The sequence below is a fragment of the Thermobia domestica genome, chromosome 12, assembly GCF_964235325.1.
Source record: "Thermobia domestica chromosome 12, izTheDome1.hap1.1, whole genome shotgun sequence".
In the NCBI taxonomy this organism is placed as follows: Eukaryota; Metazoa; Arthropoda; class Insecta; order Zygentoma; family Lepismatidae; genus Thermobia; species Thermobia domestica.
Genome location: NC_137465.1, coordinates 19,589,690 through 19,612,401, shown reverse-complemented (window position 1 = coordinate 19,612,401; position 22,712 = coordinate 19,589,690).

Sequence of the window (22,712 nt, the reverse complement as noted above, 5' to 3'; positions counted from 1 at the left end):
ATTGACGATGTTTTTTTTTAATTTCTTGCGTTTTACATTATTTCTAAGTTCTAAGGTGAGTAAGCTTAACGAAGTCTTGAGACTACACCGAAATTGTCATTGCATAATTATGGATATTGCTACATACCAACATTGCATTGTAACTTGTCAGAAACTGGTTATAGTCGTCTCCTCCCGTTACATACCGACATTGCATTGTAACTTGTCAGAAACTGGTTATAGTTGTCCCCTCCCGTTACATACCAACATTGCATGGTATCTTGTCAGAAACTGGTTATAGTCGTCTCCTCTCGTTACATACCAACATTGCATTGCAACTTGTCAGAAACTGGTTATAGTCGTCTTCTCCCGTTACATACCAACATTGCATTGTAACTTGTCAGAAACTGGTTATAGTCGTCTCCTCCCGTTACATACCAACATTGCATTGTAACTTGTCAGAAACTGGTTATAGTCGTCCCCTCTCGTTACATACCGACATTGCATTGTAACTTGTCAGAAACTGGTTATAGTCGTCTCCTCCCTTTACATATCAACATTGCATTGTAACTTGTCAGAAACTGGTTATAGTCGTCTCCTCTCGTTACATACCAACATTGCATTGTAACTTGTCAGAAACTGGTTATAGTCGACTTCTCCCGTTACATACCAACATTGCATTGTAACTTGTCAGAAACTGGTTGTAGTCGTGTCCTCCCGTTACATACCAACATTGCATTGTAAAGTGTCAGAAACTGGTTATAGTCGTCTCCTCCCGTTACATACCAACATTGCATTGTAACTTGTCAGAAACTGGTTATAGTCGACTTCTCCCGTTACATACCAACATTGCATTGTAACTTGTCAGAAACTGGTTATAGTCGTCTTCTCCCGTTACATACCAACATTGCATTGTAACTTGTCAGAAACTGGTTATAGTTGTCCCCTCCCGTTACATACCAACATTGCATGGTATCTTGTCAGAAACTGGTTATAGTCGTCTCCTCCCGTTACATACCAACATTGCATTGCAACTTGTCAGAAACTGGTTATAGTCGTCTTCTCCCGTTACATACCAACATTGCATTGTAACTTGTCAGAAACTGGTTATAGTCGTCTTCTCCCGTTACATACCAACATTGCATTGTAACTTGTCAGAAACTGGTTATAGTCGTCTCCTCCCTTTACATACCAACATTGCATTGTAACTTGTCAGAAACTGGTTATAGTCGTCTCCTCCCGTTACATACCAACATTGCATTGTACACTCTTAAAAATTTCCTTGCTCAGAAATGAGAAAATTGCATGTTCAAAACAAAATAAGTAATGTTTACTCATATTTGAGGGAAAATGTCTCATTATTTCCAAATGTGTTTTCATTTATGAGCTCAAGGCAAATTTTCAGGTTCCCATTCATGAGATTTCCTCACTTCTTAAAAATGAGAATGGAATAGTGCGTGATTTTCAATATCATAGATGATTTAAAAAACAATGATAACAATCTTACCGAAATAATATTAATATGTTTTACTAGGGAGTAATATTGCTAGGGCTTAATTACTATTCAGAAACGAGATAAAGGATTTCAGCTGTAGCAGAGTGCGAATGGATATGAGTACGCAGTAGGTGATGCAGCTGAGGTGGCGTATGGATACACGTCATGTGACAGCGGCGAGGAGCAGTATACATATCAACTTTCGAACGTAAGTTTGGGTGAATTGTAAACACTACCATAGACTAAAAGTTACTATAGTATACTGTAGTATAGTAAAAGTACTGTAGTGTAGAACGCTGACCCCCCCCCCTTCCTCATACAGGTTATGTAGGCTATAGCAGTCAGGTTGGCTCCTTTATGTATCAAAGCTCAGTACTCAATTTACATAATAACGAGTGCAGCAATAACAGGTGAAGGCGGGTTAGAGCCCCGTAGGGCAGTTTTCTATATTACAATAGAACGGGGAGGCATGTCAATGTTTTACACCCTTCGTCATTCGTTATAATGTGCAAAATAGTTTATGTACGGAAACAAAGAATACATAAGTCATCTGTGTAGTTAGAAACAGCGTTACAAAAGTGTGATTTATTATTATGGAATTGTAATACAAAGGTACTTTGTACTGATCACCTAGCATAGATTGGCGCCTCCGTTCTTTCACTAAAAATAATCGTTTTAATGACACGCATTTGCTGGTTATTTATGGCATAGTACTGTACGCATTTGCTCTTGATTTAACGTAGAGGCTGCGGTAGCTCAGTGGTAGAGCGCTAACCTCTGATGCGATGAGGCCCTTGGTTTGATCCCAGGTTTCCCAGCTCACGGCAAGCGGGCTTGCTGATGGATAAACACAGTGTGCATGGGTTTTCTCGGGGTTCTCCCATTTCTTCCCACTTTCTTTATTCCACTATTTTTTTTCATTCTCATCATAATCGTCTCCTTTAGCCTACCCAACGCAACTGTGGGAAGTAAAACTCAAAGATTTCATTTATTTTTTAACCCAACGTCCCAGAATTGTGCTCCAAGGCTAAGAGAGACAGTGATACAGATGGATAATAATGGTGTAATGAAAATATGGACGTACGTTTCTTGGCAGTTTTTGCATGGGTTTGTGACCTTGTTTCCAATCTGAATTGAATCCTAGCAGTGGAGTTTCAGCACATTTATGAGGGGCACAAACTGTCGCATTCCCCTGTAGTAATGAAGAAGGTTGAAGGTAGGGGGTGAGTCCTGGAGCTCCGGACCTTCCCCGAAATCGCTATTTTTATGTAACTTTTATCTAATTTTAGGTACAATTTTACATGTTTTAATACAATTTGTCCTCGTATTGAACTTGGAGCATCTCCGAAATAAATTCCTGCGTGCGTTTCTTGTAGGAGGAAACCGGAGAATCCTGGAAAAACCCACGAACACGATGTTTCTCATGTAGGTAACTTTTTTATGGTAGAGAAGTAGGCATATTGAACTGCGATGACTCAGTGGTAGAACTAAACTCCGATGCATGGGGTCCCTAGTTTGATTCGACCTCCGTCAAGTGGGCAGTGTGAGTAAACATATTATGTATGTTTGCTCGGGATTCCCTCACTTTCTTCATTACAGCATTTTCGCTCATGATCATCATAACGTCTCCCTGAGCTTCGTAGCATAAGCGTGGGACGTCACACTCCAGCAGAAATTGTTGCCGTTATTCTGAAGTAGACGGATAATTCTTGAATCTGAATTATCAAGAAGTTGGTATAATGTTGGATCAAACGGGACAATCTTGAGTAAACCACGTCGATGAAAAAGAAAAGTCTTGAGAAAGTGGACAGTGATGAAAAGAAAAATGTTCAACTGTCTGATACAGTAGGAATAAGTAACGCACCTAAAATACAAGTCATCGTGGTATTCGTGGAATTTTCTTGAGTTGAAGTGAAGATTAAAATGTTATGTTTTAAAAAATATCTATAACTGTAAGTGTTTATTTAATATAAATCCTGGGTGTACTAATAGTTTGATTTTTTTGCAGGTTTATATTTTGTTTATATCCTTTTCCGTCTTCTCGTATTTGAGAACCCTGTTTCTGTGCACCGTTTCTCGCTTTTGAGGGAGATATTTCTAAAATCTTTTTGAGAAATGTGTTTCTCAAAATTGGAGTTATACGTCTCATTTCCTCAAATGTTACTTTCTCAATTTTAAGAAAAAATACATTTTTTCTCAAATTTGAGAAAGCATTTGCACCCTCAGAAATGAGACATAATTCCTCACATTTGAGTCATTATTTCTCAAAATGATTTGAGAAAATCGAAATCTCACTTTTAAGAATGTATTACTCGGTGCACAGATAAGAAACGGATGTTCTCAAATACGAGGAATATTTTCTCGAATTTAAGAAACCATTTTTAACAGTGTAACTTGTCAGAAACTGGTTATAGTCATCTCCTCCCAGAAATTCTACTCACGGCCACAAATATTTTCGCTTTCCTGAAGTCTTGTCATGAGGCGAAAAATAGCACAAAAAAAGAAAAGAAGTATTACCCAATATTGGAATTGATCGGGACAGTACATCTATGCGTGAAATTTGAGCTTTTCACATTTGAGATTAACTCCTTTGAGAGTTTATTTAATTGTGTCCTTTCAGGCCTTTAGTTCACAGTTAGTTCTGTACCAAACCTGATGGAGAAAGAGTGTGTGCAAAATCTATGGGAGACCTCAGCCACGAGAGTAAAACTCTGTAAACTTCTTATCGGTTTTCCTGATGGAAAGGAAGCATCTATGTGATAAAACAGGGTTCTCAGTTAAAATTTGAGACAATAATTGTAAATAAAGAGAATATGAAGCGGTAGCAACTAGAACCTTATGGACGAATCACGCAATTAAATAATTAATAACAATGAACCAGGGCCGAAACGTGAACTCCAGATCTGATAATTAAAATTTAGGGTATCAGTAAGAATGTACATTATGACCAAATTTCAGGCATCTCGAATAAATTGTATGGCCAAAATAGTGTCTTAAGTATTCCTCTGTTTCTTAATGTTTCGATGCTTTTCGCGATACAAGATTTATCATGATAGTTCGCGCATCGCCACCCACCTTTAATCATTTGATCTTTATGATTCATGAATTTCTCCAGCACAGGACTCTTGTTTATAGTTTAAATCCGGAAATGATTCGGGAATCAGAACTTATAAAAGACACTGTTCCTGGTCCCGCTAATAATTGTGCTTCAAGATCTTGAACGTGCTATCAATCTCAGGTATGAATCCACTATGTGGACTTGCTTGAATTTGGGCATGATGTGATTGTGTACTTAGGATTTTTTGGAGATAGAATTTTTAGCTCCCATGTCATCGGTTTGGAAGTTGAACTTATTTTGTAGTGTTAGCAATGACATTTTAACTTAGAATTTCTGCCCACAATTTCCAATGGAATTAATTCTAGTTTTCTCTTTTTCTCGCGAAATGATGGTTTTTGGAGAGCAACAGTCAGTGGTAGATCCATCACGGGGCCGGAAGGGGCGGAGGGTAGACCTACCCAGTTTTATGAGTGACAAAAATAATTGAAGCTATTACTTATATAATTTTGGAAGTTTATGTAGGTGTTACCTTTAATTTTTTACTGGAAAAGATTTGAAACATGAGTTATAGATAATTATAGTTTTAGTTTCTCTGTTATGCAATACTTGAGGTCTACAATATCGACGTTAAATCTAGCCATAATATTCATCAGAAGAGTGCTAAGATGAAGACTTCTGCAGGACCCATAAAAAATTGTATTCTTATCATAGTCTGGGTTCTGGCTGGCCTTTTATTATTAACCTTTTAGATCCCCAACCAGGGGCGGATGCAGGGGTGAATCTGGGCCATCGCACCCTTCCCCCCCAGAAGAGGAAACTTTTTCTTATTTTATATATAAATAAAACCCATCCCAGAGTTTGGAGCTCTTAAAAATAGCCCTAAGTAGCGATATTAGAACCCACAGCCCCCCGCCCCAGAAGTCCGTCCTGTATCCGCCCCTGTCCCCAACTACCAACATTAAAGGTTCATCGGGCTCTCTTGTCTTACATTTCTCGGCTGAAGACGCATCTATTCTCGTTAAAGGACAATCGACATTCAACTAATGTATTTTTCTCCGTTTTACTAAAAATGAGCTGAACTTCTAATTTACTTACAGATTAGGATTATGACTATGTTCTCGCACTTTGCAATTTTTAAGTGTTTTACATGCTATTTTCAATTTTCTTCCAGTTTTCACCGAATTAATAAGATATTGAAAAAAAAGTGACCATTTTAACATTTAAAATATTTGATACCCTCTCCAAAGAATTATTTCACTTAAAGAATTTTTAAGAAATGATAGGAATTTTTCATTGCGTATTCTAAAGTACTGCTCCTTGGCATTTTACGATGTGATCAAACATGTTTACTCCAAAATGGGGCAAAACTAAATGTCAAACATGTATGAAATTCCAGTGCTTCGAAATTTCAGTTGCATTGAGAAATGCTTGTTATGATGTTCACTGATATTAATATTTCATTATATCAAGTGTTATTTTCTATTTCTAGCCCAGCAAATTTTATTGGGGAAATGAAGTGACAATTGTCCATAAAGTTGAGGAAAAAATAGCGTTCTATATTGATAAAATGTTCAGACCAAAATACAATTATCATTCAATATACTTTGAATTTATGTGGAGTACGAATAGAAGAAAAATACTCGTTGTAGAATTTTCAGTAAATGATCTATTTTATGTTTATCTAAATCATGTATATTAAAAACATGTCGTTTACCAAAAACATTTAATGTAATATGCATTATCTTATGTGATATGTGTTGACATTATTTAATTTTCAATAAAATGTACAGGTTGCCAAAAAGATGTAAGAATAATATTTATAACACTAGTAAAGAGTAGTATATTTCCTCACAAGCATATCACCAAATTTATAATCACATATACAATTAAAACACGTGTGGGCCTCCAGTGACGATTCTAGGGCGGCTTGTGCCCCGGGCGCCGAATTGGGAGGGAGCAAAATTTGGCAAATATTTGGGAGAGCGTTTTAGTTTGGTTGGTCAGGGGGAGCTAAAGCGAGTTCTGGGTCCGGGCGACAACTATCGCAGTTGCGTCACTCTGCGCCTCAGAAGTTTGTCATGTCATGATTCGTTATAAAATTAGCTTCTCTTTTCAAAGTTAAAGCAGTTTAGAAATTTCACTCTTCTACAATACCGCTTGGTTTGAAATATACACAACTATACTTATTTCATAAGTATATATAAATCATTATTATTAATCCTAGTGTTCGAGACTAAAAATTTAAGGACTGGAAATGTACAACAGCAGACATATGCATAACCACGAAACTACATTTTTGCCAAGCAGAGCAGAGCAGAGATTTCTTGGCGGTTTTTGTGGTTGATTTATGTACCGGGCTTGGGCCCTTGCCTTCCATTTGTGTTGTTGACTGTCGTTTGTTTTGCGTGCGTATTTGTTGTGAGAGAGGACGCAACTGTCGCGCTCCTCTTTTGCTGTTCCTATGTCAGTTTAGTGGTTGTGCGTTTTAGGGGTGCGGCATCTTGTAAGTTCGTCTTCTTGGGTTGGCCGTTCCTATGGTGGCTATGTGTTGGTGTGGCGAGGCTCTGATTGTCCTTCAGAAGTTGGCTGATCTGTGGATTCTGTAGTCATGTAGAAATGGGAGTTCCAAATCTTCATGTATTTGCTCGAGGCGAGTGTCTCTCGAGTGTCCAGTGATAGCCCTGGCTACTCTGTTCTGGATGACTTGTAGTTGGCTGAGGTGCGTTTTTGCTGCGTGTTGCCATGCAGGGTGGGCATACATCAGGATGGGACGAATGCTCATCTGATATATATATGGCGTTTGGTTTTCAGGGTGAGGGATTGGGAGAGGAGTAGCGGTAGCAAGGCTTGATGGCGTTGACTGGCTTTCTTGGCGATGGAATGTATGTGGTGAGCAAATGTAAGTTTCCTGTCCAGTATTATTCCGAGGTATTTTTCATCATCTCGGTTCTGGAGGGGTGTTCCAGCCATGGTGATCCTGACGTGAACCCTTCTTCTGTTTCTTGTGAAGTTTACTACTGAGGTCTTCTGTTCGCTGACTTTGATCTTCCACTCTTCAGACCATCGGTGGAGAAGTTCGGCGTGTCGTCTGAGGTATAGTTCAGCGTATCTGATGTTTCCATGGCTGGCAAAGATTGCCGTGTCGTCTGCGAATGTTGCTACCGCTGTGTTGGGGGTTGTGGGAATGTCCGCCGTGTACATGGCGTAGAGGGTTGGGGATAGGCAGGATCCTTGGGGGACTCCTGCTAGGATAGGTCTGGAGGGTGTTAGGTGTCCTGCATGGGCAACACGAAAGGTTCTTCCTTGAAGAAAGGATTTGATGATTCTCAGAAGGTAGTGCGGAGTGCCCTGGAGCATCATCTTGTGAAAGAGGCCTTCGTGCCACACCTTGTCGAATGCTTTTTCTATGTCGAGAAAAAGCCCCAAGGTGTGGCCTCCCTCGTTGAATCTGTCACATATCTTCTCTACCACCCGTACCAGCTGCTGATCCGCGCAGTGTCCTTTCCTGAAGCCGAACTGGTGGTCCGGGATGATGTCATGATCTTCTATGAATTGCTGAAGTCTGCTCTGCAGTACTCTTTCAAACACCTTGCTGGTATGCGAGAGCAGGCTGATAGGGCGGTAGTTGGCCGGGTTTGATCTTTTCTTTCCTGGTTTGGCCAGCATTATGACTTTTGCTTCTTTCCAGGCTTCTGGGTAGTGTCCGGTTCTCATAATGGCGTTGCACAACTTACAGAGTAGGACCAGGGCCTTTCTCGGGAGGTGCTTCAGTGCTTGCGGCGTCACTCGGTCTTGACCTGGAGCCCGGTGTGCATTGATCCTCTTGATGATTGCTTGTATCTCCCGCGGTGTTGTGAGGGCTTCTGGAGGAGGTGGGTCTTCTTTCGGGAGAGGTGGTAGGATCTATGTACTGCTGCAGTGGTGGTTGCTGGCGTGTTGGTAGCGTTGATCTGGAAGGTGGTTTCCAGGGTCTGGGCGAAAAGTTCTGCCTGTTCTTCCGGTTCGTGTATTGTTCCTTGTGGAGTTTGAAGTGTGAGTGTTCTGGAGTTTGCTTCTGGTCTTGTGATGTTTTTCACTAACTTCCAGCGAACACCGTTTTGGTGTTTCAAACCTTCTTTGCGATTCACAAAATACGAAAGTTCACAACTTACCCCTTTATTTGTAATTTCTTAAATTAAAAGGAAGAAACGAAAAATCATTTGCACATGGGAAATTAATCCTAAATAACTTCTTGCTTAGTATTGTGTTTAATTTTAAACTGTTTGACAAATTGATAGAGTTTTGGAGAATAGTATTTATGTGCCATCTTTTAGAAATTAAATATGTTATCGACATTGTATTATAGTTTTTTAATTGCAATGAAAAGTCATACTATCAAATGATAATATAACGGTAACCAAGAAAGTTCTGTCGCTTTTTCACCCCCTACTTTCGAACATCGATATGCCACCTAAGACGTAGCTGGAAAATCAAAAATAGTCCCCATCAGCATCGACGACTTTCTGCCAATGTTCTGGAAGGCCATAGATTCCATCGCTGTAGAACTTGGTGGGCCGTGAAGCAAAGAAGGTATCAAGCACATTTTGAACCTCTACCAGGAATTTGAAATGGCGTTCTCTAATCGGACGGCAATGTCCGAAGTGTATGATGAATGCAATAGTGTTTTCCATCCAAGGCGTAGAATGGTGTCCTGGGACATCCTACACACGCGAGGCTTAGCGTTGTCCTGTAACAGGAGGACAGATATGCGATTCGGAAGCGCTGGCTCCATAGTATTGAGTTTTTTTTTTAAATGACACAACTGCTGACAGTACATAGTTGCATTGATGCTCTGACCAGCTGGTAGGAATTCCTGATGCACGATGTCACGAGAAGTCCACCAAACACACAGGAGGACCTTCGTTTGTTGCAGTGCTGGTTTCGGCTGTTTTGGATCTGGTTTATGAGATACTAACCAACGATGACGGTAACCTGGAGCTTCGTACAGGATCCTCTTATCACACCCTGCCTAGAAATAGCTCCTTCCTCACAAGAGAAAGCAAAGAAATAGGTGTCTGCTCGCGTTGCCTTCTGGCCCGGAGTCAAATCACGTGGGAGCATAGACCCAACTTGTAGTGCTTCCCAATTTTATGGAAGTCGTGCCGAATAGTTTCTCCACTCACACTGAATTGTCGTCCCATTTTCTCACATGTATGGACACTGTTCGCCTCAATTGCAACCTGAAGACCATTTTGTGCATATGTTGGTCTTCCGGCACGTAGTGCGTCTTCGAGTGTTTCGTCACTGTCCTTAAATTTGTTAGACCACCGCTGCACTGTCCGAGTGATCACAACACTCTCCCCAAAGGCCTGGCATATCTTCCGCTCCGTTGGATCGGCGTTTGACCCCAGTTTGAACTCATATAGCATACTCGCAATTATGACGCTCTGTGGAGGTCTCATGTTTACTCTGTCCTTACGCAAGTTCACGGTGTAACTGAACTGCCACAGCCAGGTAGTATGTTGGATATACCTTCAACAACAACTAACCTTCGCTTTATATCCATTCGCATTCAACTCACAGAGTGAGGACCAACTGAACACACACCCCCACAAAAGGCGACAGAACTTTCTTGGTTACATTTATATTTATATTGAAGTTATAGGTCTGAAATTCTTTCCATGTTTTTTTTCTGGGGACTGAGTAAAGTGCTGGTGCCCCAGGGCCTTCCACCTCGCTATGAAACAGCCACAGAGGATTTTCTGTCCCTTCCTGTTTTTGTCCACATCTTAGCCTTGCTGATGTCAATCATCTTCAGCCTCAGTGTTGTAATGGTAGAGCTGCTGCCCACTACCGTAATATATCTTTTTATCTGGCTCCTACTGTTAAAGACCTGTCCAATTCGGGAAGCTCTCTGATAGCGAAGCTATCTTCGGCATAGTTCTTGGGATCATTAGAGTACGCAAGCCCCTCAGCGTGGAAAGGTGGAGATATGCTTGGCCATCTTATTCGGCACTCCGATTGGATAACCGTGTTGATAGAGGGAAATGCAGAAGGAAAACCAGGAAGAGAAAGACCAAGGATAGAACATATAGATGCAGTTATGAAGAAGAGACCTTACCAAAGTATAAAAGCTCTCCCAAGGGAGAGAAAGTTTTAAAATTTCCTATTGCTCACTCACCTATGGCTGAGGTGAGAAAGAAGAAGTTCGGAACTACTTTTCGCTGTTATGAATGAGATAGTATTCAAATGGGAATGAAACATGGAGTCAAATTCATAGAAGATCTACGCCTTAGCCAGGGGACACCCGCAAGGTATTTTTTTCAAGGAGGGTGCAGAAGAATAACACGCAAGTGTAGTCGTGATTACATTCAGACTTCGATGCAATCGTGCACATAAAATAATAATGTAAAACAACAGCTATTTACGCAATATTCTTATGAACTACAGTAATGAACTATAAACTATAGTATATAACAGAAGTACTATAGTATATGAGTAAGTTAACTAGTGTCTCTTGAGATGTACTTCCCAGAACTGAAGACTTTTCCAAAATCCAACTGTCTCCCTTTATCTTTACTGTCGGTTGCCTTGACCAATGCTATTCATCTACGATGAGGCACATTACTCAGCATCCGGAACTGTACCCTAGGAATCAGTGGCGGATATAGAAGGATCATGAGTTTACTACAAACTTTCAAAAATACGAGGGTGGGCTGATAAGTTCTCGGCCCGACCCAGAAGGACTTGAGCCGCAGGCATGAAAGTATGAGGCTATTCAACATAGTCCCCTCGAAGGCCAACACACTTGGCACTTCGATGCTGCAACTTCTCCAGCCCCTCCAAAAAAGAAGATTTCTCAAAGTCTGCAAAAAAATACTGTTCCGCAGTTGTTATCACCTCTTTATCACTGTGAAATTTCTGTCCTTTCAGTGCTGTTTTGAGTTTCGGAAACAGATAATAATCAGAAGGGGCAAGATCTGGCGAGTAAGGTAGTGGTCTATGCACTGAAACCCTAGGTCCCTCAGAAAATCCATTGTTCTGCCAGCCTTGTGGACAGGAGCATTGTCCTACAAGAACAAGACATTTCGTGTCACCTTTCCCCAGCGCTTTTCTTTATCCTAATAGCGTCCTTTAACTTAGCCAGCAGACTGCAGTAATACTCTGCAGTTATGGTTTGGCCCTTTGGAAGATAGTATGAGTGCAAAACACCATCCTTTTCCCAGAATATTGAGGCAAGCACCTTCCCTGCGGACTTTTGTGTTTTGAATTTTTTGGGCCTCGCATGACTGCTGTTTGGTTTCCGGATCAAAGTAATGCAAACACGTTTCATCCTGGGTAACAAGCCGATTCAAAAAACGTCCTTGGAGTTCGCAAAATGCCCTAAAATTATCTACGATGATCTCACACGTTCGCGTTTCTGATCCGCGTTCAAACATTTCGGAATCCATTTCAAAATAAAGCTTGCGCATGTCCAACTGATCATGGATAATTGACTCAACACGTTCTTTGGATATGTGCACTTTGTCAGCTATCTCCTGAAGCGAAATCCGTCTGTTGCTCAAAATCAGGTCATGAATCTGGTCCACTTTTACCCGAGTTGACACTGACACTGGCCTGCCACACCTGTCAGCATCTTCTATTGAAAATTCACCACGCTTGAAGGTCGCACACCATTTCTTCACAGTGGAGTATGTGTCTAGCATGCAACCATGGATTTCCTAGGGCGACTTCTGTTGCAGGAAGAAGAACTTTATTACATCTCGGAACTCCTCTTTGGTGAATTTGACATCTGGCTCCGCCATGGTTCATTCAATTACCTGTAAAATAAAAACCATTCATGGTAGAATCGTGAAATTTGGTACTTAAACATATAAAAGATCAACATTTCACATGACATCAATTACATCAGGGTAGCACATTCGGAAGGGGGTCGGGCCGAAAACTTATCAGCCGACCCTCGTATATCAATATCAATTGTTACGAGAAAGATCTTATCAGAGTATAAAACAGCTCTCCCAAGAAAGAGAGAAGTTTTAAAATTTCATGTTACCCATCAACCTATAGTTCAGATGAGAAAGAACATTCGAATACAACATGTCTGGGGAGCAATCAGAGAGCGGACGTTGCCATCAAAGGACGCCCCTTGCACTATAGTCCCCTCAGTATCGTCCTCACTGTAAATATTCACTGATATTTTTTGAGTGATGTGCATGTTTTTTACTCGAGCGGTTTGATAACTAACTTGTTTCACACACTATGCTAGCACTAACGTTGTCTGTATATGTAGTCACCGTTTCCTTTAGCATAACTGGCATAACCGTGAGACGTAAAACTGAAAGATGTATATGTAGTCATACTTTCCCTTCTATGAATAAATAACCTGTCGTCTTAAGTCATTCTGACAGTAATTCGCTCTGGTAGAGAAAACACAGAAGTATATTTATAAGAGGATATAGGATACCTACATTAGAGTGACTCATGTCCACCCTATGTAACTTTTTGTCTTTGGGTAAATCAATCTAAGCGTCAAAGAACAAGCATTGAAGATGTATAATATCTTGGAGGCCCGAAATCAGCTATAGCATTCGAAATCATCATTAAAATCCGTGATTTGGTTTTATCCGACACACAAGTAAAAGGGCACAAGTTAGCAGAAGTAACAAGCATAGCTACTGACAGGGTATACTTTACTTTGTATAAAAAGTTGGACAATTAAAGAAAACTCCGTGCAAAATGGGTGCCGCGTTTACTCACGCCAGAGCAGAGACGAAGCCGTGTTGATTAGCAGAAACTGGCCAAGTTACGATTTAAATTGCTTCCACATCCTGTCTGCCAGACCCGTATCCACGGGGTCTAGGGGGCCGTCCCCCCTAAAATTTTAGGAGGGCTCTAAACTTTTCACAGTAGGCTTGCAAATGAACTATAATATGGTGATGAACTATACTATGATTGGATCGAATCCCCCTAAGTTCTACCGGCCCCCCTACATTTTTGGAATGGCTACCAGCCTGCTGTCTGCTTGTCAGATCTAATCCCCAGGCTACCATCTATTAGTGAATTTCAAAACTTTCTTGGCTGAACGAAAAATTTCAACCAAATGATGAGGTGATAATGAAAGTAAATGAGTATTTTGAAACTGGAAGAAACTTATTTCTGGAAAGGAATCGTCAAGCTGGAGAAATGTTGGGATAAGTTTGTTGAACTTCAAGGGGATTATGTCGTGCGTTGAAAACTTCAAATTGTCCTCTTTAATACCAAACTACTTTTGTGTGTGCAAGAACTGAATACCCACAGCAGTAAATGCCAGATATAGCTGCCTCCAATGACTGTAACGACAGCAAAATATTCTAAGGTCTGACAAGAAGTAAATGTACTTGCTCTAATCTTTTGCTGTCGCCTTCGTATTTCAAGTCTATAACTTTCATGTGTTGAATAACAATATTTAACTATTTACCATCACACAAAAATAAAATATTACAAATAGTTTCAATGTGGAATTATAATTTACATTTAGTCTGAGACAGAGAAGAAATTTCATTTAGAGAATGATGCTACTTGACATCTATTGAGAATTGCGTATCAGTATTTTATTTATTTATTTGTAATTCTACATAAAACATTTTATTATTAACGTTGCTGAATTAACATATGTGAATAAAAATTTATTAGAAACAATGGAGCACCCAGAGCGAAACCAAAGTTCTGACGCCAGATCAATAAACAAAAAAAATAACAGAAAAGTTTTATTCTAATTTTTTTTAAAAAAAAAAATCGTCAACTATTTCACAGATCTTTGGAAATCCTCTTAAGAACAATTCTCCACTGAATTTGGTTAGAATTTAGAGGATCGAAAGTTAAGGGTTCGTATTTTTCTTTTTCTTTTTCTTTTTTATTTTTCTTCTTCTTTTTCCTTTGGATGTTGTACACTCTTCTCTACAAAAATTCTGGAGGGTGGTCGAACACTGAAATATCCCGGAGTAGGTGCCCTGATTAAGCATTTACATCATATTATGCTCTTCATTCGGCTTTAGTCACTTACCATTACTACGTACTGTACGGGAAATTTAAATTTCTTTTATTCTTAATTGTGAAAAACATATATCAAAAGTTACGTTGTGAGATCTTAAGGGGCTCCATCAAGGCGAAGTTAAAATATCACTAATTTTACAGTAATTATGTTATATCTTCAAATAGATTTTTTTTAAATAATCGAAATGTTGAACAAAAGAGCCCTAGATAATATTATTTTACATGAGATACTGTTACCATGACTCACTTATTTGCTTTCGATTTCCAGCCATTTAGAAAATCGGCATTTATTTTCGCGTTTATAAATGGCTGCAAACGGAAAGCTACTAGGTGACTCGTGATCACAGTACCTCATGCAAAATAATTGTGTCTAGAGAGCTCTAGATCCACATTTCGATTATTTTCTTTTATCTATTTGAAGATATCGCATAATTACTGTAAAATTAGCGGTATTTTAATTTTAATTAGCTCTTAAGAACAATTTAATGGATCACCTTCGGCTTGAGCCACTATGTAAAGAGTCAAAAGTTAGGAATTAGCTCTTAAGAACAATTTAATGGATCACCTTCGGCTTGAGCCACTATGTAAAGAGTCAAAAGTTAGGAATTAGCTCTTAAGAACAATTTAATGGATCACCTTCGGCTTGAGCCACTATGTAAAGAGTCAAAAGTTAGGAATTAGCTCTTAAGAACAATTTAATGGATCACCTTCGGCTTGAGCCACTATGTAAAGAGTCAAAAGTTAGGAATTAGCTCTTAAGAACAATTTAATGGATCACCTTCGGCTTGAGCCACTATGTAAAGAGTCAAAAGTTAGGAATTAGCTCTTAAGAACAATTTAATGGATCACCTTCGGCTTGAGCCACTATGTAAAGAGTCAAAAGTTAGGAATTAGCTCTTAAGAACAATTTAATGGATCACCTTCGGCTTGAGCCACTATGTAAAGAGTCAAAAGTTAGGAATTAGCTCTTAAGAACAATTTAATGGATCACCTTCGGCTTGAGCCACTATGTAAAGAGTCAAAAGTTAGGAATTAGCTCTTAAGAACAATTTAATGGATCACCTTCGGCTTGAGCCACTATGTAAAGAGTCAAAAGTTAGGAATTAGCTCTTAAGAACAATTTAATGGATCACCTTCGGCTTGAGCCACTATGTAAAGAGTCAAAAGTTAGGAATTAGCTCTTAAGAACAATTTAATGGATCACCTTCGGCTTGAGCCACTATGTAAAGAGTCAAAAGTTAGGAATTAGCTCTTAAGAACAATTTAATGGATCACCTTCGGCTTGAGCCACTATGTAAAAAATCAAAAGCTAGGAAGTTAGTTCTTTGATCCATGCAACGGAAGAGGTAAAAATCCAATGCTTCTATGTTAACGTTGATCACTTTAGAGCAACAGCTGTAATAGAAAGCGACAAACGTTTGAATACAGTTGATCAAGCGTCCCTTCTATTAAAACCGGAAGTGAAAAAAATCCACTTCAACTTTTGGGCCGTGTCCAAAAGATACAAGTGCACATTTGAAGTACGCTTATTTCCGGAAGTGACGTCACCTAGTGTGCGTCAAAAGGTCCAAGTTCACAAGTGTGCGAGTGCATAGTGCGTAGTGTGCGAGGATGTACACTACGTTAGTATACTTGTGTGCTTAATATGGCGATTTCTCGTAGAATGACCTAATAAAATTTTAATAGGCATATTCTTAATATTTTTGTTTAAGTAAATATATTTGTGGACTGATTTTATAATAATTTACTTGATAAACATACAAGTTAGTGATTTTACAAGTCGAATATAAAAATATTACGCAAATAACAAATGTATTTACGTTATGTTCTTTGAGTATGCAATAGAATTTAAAATAGTATAGGGAAAACAAACAAATAGTTTCTTTAATAATGCTATAAAGACATTTGTGCTTAAATATTACATGGTTTATGTAGCTTAATTGAAATAGTTGCACTATCGGTAATGCGGCTATTTGCACGTAAATGACAAATTTTAATGGTGTATGAATATATTAAGTTCTAGCATAGTATACATAGATTATCCATTTCTCTATAGCTACAGCTACAGCCGCAGCCGCAAATGTTAATTCATAGACATATAAGCCTAATTTTATAGTTTTTGATTCTAAACGAATTCCTTTCAACGATACCATATTTCCTTGCACTTGAGAGAGACTGTAATATACCAATTACCGTACATTGTGTATTTTTGACAGGTACCGAAAAGTGAAATACAGATCAAAAATTCCTTTCTCCACATTTATCAAAGATTTCACAAATTATTCCTGGTAAGTCTTTACTATGGCCATTTCATTTTTTTTATTCTTCGATTTAGCGATTTGATCTCTTGGTTCCGGTTTTAACAACTTGCCTCTTCACCCATATACTGTATATAAGGTAGTAGGTAGGTTGGTTCCTTTTTGTACCAAAGTATAATATTTAATTCACATAATATTGACGAGCGAGTGTTAGCGAGTGAAGGCTGGTTGGAACCCCGCAGAGCACTTTCTTTTCCGTCTTCGTTACGAATCGGTTCATTGAACGATTCATTGAAAGAAATGTCCAAAGTAAAGACTTGCCTTCCTCTTAATTCATATAATCCCATTACTGTACCCAGTATTAAAAGATTATGAACAATAATTTCTTCCGTATAATTGAACAGTGAGAGCCATTACATTACATACTGTATTTTTTCATAAAACCGTCTCTTAATTTTCATAAAATTCTTATTATATTTTTAGTAGTTTATTTTACGTTTATATTTGGACGAGGGGATTTGTTTCGTTACTGAATAACCATTTTCGCAGTGGGAAGCATGTAGGAGAGTAGAGAGATGTAGGGCGCCGAAAGCGTAGTAAAATGCACGTAAATGTTGAAGTGTATACAATATACAGAACTCCATTCAAGCAGGCTTATAAGATAGTAATCTCACTTTTTTTTTTTTTTTTGTTATTTTTACCATACTACTTTCATTAGGGTTATTCGCCTTCAGTATGCATTATCCTTATAAATTGGTATTTCATAGCGACATAATAGCTTTTTTCTGTAATTTTGGTCCTCATGTTGTTCAACTTTACCATTTCTTTCCTTGTCATCCTTCTATGTGTTAACTTTTGCTGTAGATTAAGAATACGGAGACACTATTTCGATGATTTCCAGGTAAAATCAATAAATTCACAGTGAAAGAATAACATCTAAGGAACTTCAATATTAGCGCAATATGGTAGAAAGAGTTCAATCAGTATGCCTGAGCTGAAAGAATACAGTAGAACTACAACAATTATACTGTCATTGTTGTGAAATCTACCGTACAGGAAGCAATTACACTCAGTATCAACCCTCTCCCAAAGTAGTTTTGTGCCACATTATTGTAAATACCGCTCCCCTCGGTGTCCTAACGCTCTTGCACGTTGCCTACTTTCAGTTGCAATAAAATTTATTTATTTATTTATTTATTTATTTGCCTGTTTTGCATACAAATGAGAGTATTCTCGAGCACGAATTCCTAAACTAATTCGCAAAAGTGTCTTCAGCGCCCTAATCACCAGTGCTACTCTTCTTTCGGGAGATTATTAAATATTCCCTCAGCAAGCATGCCTAATAAAGTAGAATATCGCCAATAGTTTAGTGTTTTTATGCTGTTACGAGTTTATTGTGCACATAAGACAACGCACACATATATTATATATGTATTGCATTTATGCTCCGCTCTTGTTCATCTGCGCGTGAAATACCCAAAATGACAAATATTTGCAGGCACGGCAAAGCTGAAGCTGTTGGCATACATGAAAAAAACTCTTAAATCATTTTATGGTTACCCCATATAGTCAATCTGTACGGTTTATTTATCTTTAATATAACTGGAAAGTCATTCATCTAAAAAAAAAAAAAAAAAAAAAAGCATGCCAATTTTTTCTAGTACGCGAAATTCTCCCTTCTTTTGTTATCAATGTTCCATATTCCACCACAACGAGGCGCTGTAAGCAAGTGCTGATCAAAAGCTAATTTTACGAAGTGTACACTATTTAGTGTGCACTCCATTTGTAGACTTCAAGTGTGCATCCTCGAAGTGTGCACTATGCACTTTTGGACACGGCCTTGGTTTCAATATTGACATACGTATAATAAAAGCAATAAGAGATAGTGAGAAGTGATTTATAAGAATTAACCGGAAGTGTTCTATGAATAGGCACCATCTTATCTCGTCACTTTTTATAGTTCAAACCAGAAGAGGCAGAAATGAACTACTTCCGGTTTTAACGTTAATCGCTATAGTGAAGAAAACAATAATTATCACAGAGCGAGAAACGGTTCTCTGTAATCAATTAAGCGCCTCAAAAATACATATCGCCTGTGTATTTCTACAATGACATAACTCAAAATTCCTAACTTTTCAGGAGAACCGTTGAAAGTTTCGAAACGCAATGAGAAAAATGGGCGCAAAAACGATACAAAGTGCTCTCTAGCGTCCAGTTTTGGAATCACATCTACGAAATCTTTACCAGGGATAGACATCAATGTTAGCTTCCATTTTGTACCTAGAAGTCAATAAGGGCTGTTTTTGAGTCATGTTGTCCTTGAAATATACAGGCGATATCATCTTCATTCTAATGTGTGTACTGAAACCAGAAATCTGCTACCACTTCTGGTTTCAATATTAATATAATGTCATTCAAACCAATATTCTTTACGTGGTATACATGTTCTAGTTAATTTTAACTTAAAGTAAGACAACGTATAAAATGTATTATTCTATTAAATTTCAGGCATTTGTTTCCGGAACTGCGCTCATACTCAACATTGTTCGTGTTCTGCCTTTAAAACCTGAAATTACTATTTATTGTTTTCACACCGTACAAGAGATATGGACAGACGTTTTTTTTTTTTTTTTTGTTTTTTTTTAACCTGGATGATGGGTTATCAGCACATCAGCCCTCATACTAGCTATTTCTGGCTGTGAGAGAGAAGATTCACATTTTCTGTTTAGTAATACTCCGCTTCTCCATGACGAAAGAGTTTCCTGGTTTCATTTCAACGTATAGGAGTTTGCACTAAATAATACAGCTTATGTGGAATTTCTCGGGGCTCTTTCATTTTCCCATCGTAATTTAATTCCAGTAATTCATAGCCCTACATAATAATTTAATTTATTTCACCATTCATGTGACTTAGCCAATAAAGGGAATAACCATTTATATTATAATTCCGAATTTATTAAGATTGGAACGATTTAAAATAAGTAAATCAGTGGCAGCTCTAGAAGAAGTCACATCGATACGAATGTAAAAATGTAAAAGTACATCTCAACAAGTAGGATACAAAAATTAATACATTAAATAAAAGTTCCTTACCTTAGCTTGTGCAGATAATATTTTTAGTGTTACTGATGCAATTTCCTTTAGGATCCGCCACTGAAATAAATAAAATTGAATTGTATTGTACTAGTCATACAGGGTGCGGCAGCGTTCATAGTAGGATATTAGAAACACACCATCAGATAGTAACTGTAATTTATTTATTACCTCTTATGTCAATTAATAGTTAAAGGTATGCTATTTACTAATGTTTAAGTCATTGTCCATTGCGTGGATTACTTTTTGAATATGACTCCTGTTAAATGATGCCCCCTCTGCACAACACACTCATGTAGGTGGCGATGGAAGCTTTTCATAACTCGGCGTAACGTATTCCCTGGTACATTGCCGACGGCAGTTCTGATCCGATCCTTCAACTCAGGAATGGTGGCACAACGTGTTAGGAAAACTTCTTGCTTCAGGTAGCCCCCAAGGAAAAAGTCTGCACATGAAAGATCAGGTGAGCGAGGCGGGCAGGAAATGTCACCAAAACGAGAAATTACTCTACCTGGAAATGTCTGTCGCAAGAAATCCATGCAAATTCTGGCTGTATGTGAGGTCGCTCCGTCTTGTTGAAACCATAATTGTTCCACATCCACATCGACCATATCTAATTGTGGAAGAACGAAGTCTTGCAGCATCTTTAGGTAGCGTTCAATGGTGACAATTACAACCACACCGCTGTCATTCTCAAAGAAGTAAGGGCCAACAATCCCAAAGGAAGCAACTCCATACCACACTGTGACACGAGAACTGTGCAAGGGCTTGATGTACAGTTCATGCGGGTTACATCATTCCAATAACGCTGCCGCATCTATAGTTACGGAAAGGAAACAAACACTATTTGTGTAATATGCATTTTATTATGTGTTGTTTGTGTTTCAACCAATTATAATAATTGACAACCAGTAGTGCACGTGTGCACCACGAGAAAGAGTTTGGTTCGTATAGTGTGATATTTTGTCAATTAATATTAAAAGGAAAAGTGAAAGTAGATTTCTACCACTTCCGGATTTAGTAGAGTTTAGAGTGGAGTTTAAATATATTCTTAGGTGTTTAATTGATTACAGAAAACCGAAAATTGTTTTACCAGTTTACATATTCCCGTATAAATAGAAGGTTATGATAAAATATGATGTATACCCTTAGAATGAACGGCATGTAGATAAAAAAAAAGCACTTTTCTCTGTGTTACCGTTATTGCTCTAGGCATATAAATATTGAAACCGGAAGTTGAAGTGGATTTCTATTACTTCCGGTTTTAGTAGAAATATATACTTGTTTTTTTTTAACTAATTGGTGAAAACTGCTACTCGCTTTCTAATGCCGTCTCTTCTATACAATGATCACCGTTAAACGGGGAAGTGTTTGACTTCTTACTTGTTTTTAGTAGAAAAATTAGAGTGGAGCGTATAACTCTATAGCTGAGAAGTATAATAATTATAAACACTACTTATTAGAATTTCTATTATATGGAGAGAGACGTTAAAATAGGAACTGGACGATTTCTCTATTCGTTTCAATATGGTGTTAAGAGAGATCATAAATATCTTTAGATCCATAAATGGAATTCGAAAAAATTGCTTCTCGCTATGTTTTCTGTTTTTATTTCATGCCGATCAATATTGAAACCAGATGTTGTAGTGAATTTATTTATTCCTCTTCCGGCATTAATAGAACGTTAAGCATAGAGATGAAATGTATCACTGCAAGGCCTAATCCATTGCAGAAAATCACTTAGGTCTATAAAAAAAAGGATAAAAACGGAAAATTGTTGACGGATTAAAATATAGGCTTCGTCAAGAGAATAAAAAGAAAGAAAGAGAAACAGGGATACTTCTAATATTCCACTAGATTCTTAAGTGATAATATAGAACAGTATTTTCATACTTCCGCGAGGGAGAAAATTTTACCAGGAAAGAAAACAGCAAAGGAAATTTATGAGTGTATTTTACCTACATTTGGGTGATGTCTGTCCTTGCTATGAAACAGTTCGACTTTGTGTAAATAAATCTAAGCGTGGCAGACCAAACATTGAAAAATGAACACATCCTGGAGCCCCGACATAAGTTGTGACACTCGCAATCAATATCAAAAGTTCGTGATTTGGTTTAACCCTACAGACAAATGAAAGGACACGAGTTGGAACAAGTGAAAAACATCTCATCTGAATGGTTTCACTTCATCTTGAATAATGAATTGGACATAAAACTATTCTGTGGAAGATGGGTCACGTGTTTACCCATTCCAGAGTAGAGATAAAACAGTGTAACTGAGAGAAATTGGCCGTGCTGTTATTTGAACTCCTTCTACATCCTGTCTATTCACCACATCTAGGCCTTAGACTACCATCTATTCTCGAAACTCAAAACTCTCGTGGTAGGGCTTAAATTTGGATCAAATTAAGGGTTGATAGAAGTAAACAAGTATTTTGATACCCTAGAAGAATCTCAATTTTGCAAAAGAATTACGAAGTTGGAGAAATAGTAACGCAAGTGCATTTAATTTTAAGGGGACTGTGACGAAAAATAAAGTACTTTATAAAAAAATATCAAACTGGTTTCTTTAATATCAAACCAACTTATTCATCAAGCCATTCTCGTATATGCATTTATTGAAGGCTTCATATTACCAGAGAGCTCTGATACACCACTGTTTTGATTGGTACTTATTCACATTCTCCAATAACTATAGTCTTGGCAAAATTTCTATATGATTTGTGAAAGTTGGAAATTAAACGTGTAGTGATTTTTGCAGTCATTTTCATATTAATCCCTATAATTTATTTGTCTATACCGAAACTTCACTATTGTTT